We start from the raw sequence: 1,152 nt of genomic DNA, 5'->3' as shown, positions 1-1,152 counted from the left end.
TACTGAAAATTGACACCCGTTTTTGTGTGAATATCGATTATGCCTTTGATTAATTTTGATGTATACATGTACACAAACGTTTTGTGACACGCGATAAGACAGTTAAATTGTAATATATACATTTACCTTTGAAAGATTATTAAATTTACAATCATATATTTATGTAGTCACGTTGTTTTTGTATTTTATAAAATATGTTTTGTTGTGTTCATGTTTTTCAGTTTGTATCGTATTCGATGTAAGTGTACGAATATTTCAGCCTTCTAAAACTTAACATTTTCCGACCATTTATTTAACTGACAATGGAATTTCATCGTCTGAATCATCATCGGACGGAACTGATATGTCAGAAGCTGTATGATAATGAATATTTTCATTATTTTAAGAAAGATTTTTGGCAGACGACATTATTTTACTCCTTTGAAATACGTACAGTATGAACGAAACACAGTGGAATTCGTCTTTACATGGCCGCATAATGGCAAACACTTATTTTAACAAGGGAACTAATTAGCACTAATTATAACATCTAAGAAATAATACCCAGTATGCAAAATAATTTTGCTTTTGCCAAGATTATCAAAAATTAACAGGTACATGTCACAATCAGTATGATCTCGGTGCCGCGACTATACTCGTCAATCGCCGTCCTGGGGAGTCCTGATAACGCGCGTATAGTGGGATATCGACGCTACTGGGGTAGAAAATATAACGCCTATAGTCGCATTTCGGCCCCAGGGAGTTAACAGTATGGCGCCGCCATCTTGCACTTATGCATATTCATTACGAGTAGCCTCTGCCATTATTCCATAATGCATCATCAATCTATTGGTCAAGTGGTGGTTTTCAGGTGCAATATGTAAATGCTGAAGTTCGTGTCTTTCATTTATTTTTTTTAGCTGCCTAGACCTTCTTCCCGTTTCGTAAAGAAAAATTGTTTTGTGTATACATGTGCCATAGTTCGCACGTGTTAAACATGTCACAAAAACTGCAGGTAGAACAGCAAGACGTGATTTATTGCTTAGTTTTTATGGAAAACAAGCAGAATAACTTTAGTAGTATAATAATATGTTGAGTACGAATTAAAGAAAACATGTACAGTAAATTTTCAGAGAGAAATGCAGCCCTTACTGACTTCTTGAGCAGAAGCTG

This window comes from Mercenaria mercenaria, chromosome 16 (genome assembly GCF_021730395.1).
Source record: "Mercenaria mercenaria strain notata chromosome 16, MADL_Memer_1, whole genome shotgun sequence".
NCBI classification, from domain to species: Eukaryota; Metazoa; Mollusca; class Bivalvia; order Venerida; family Veneridae; genus Mercenaria; species Mercenaria mercenaria.
Note: the sequence above shows the minus strand (reverse complement) of the source record.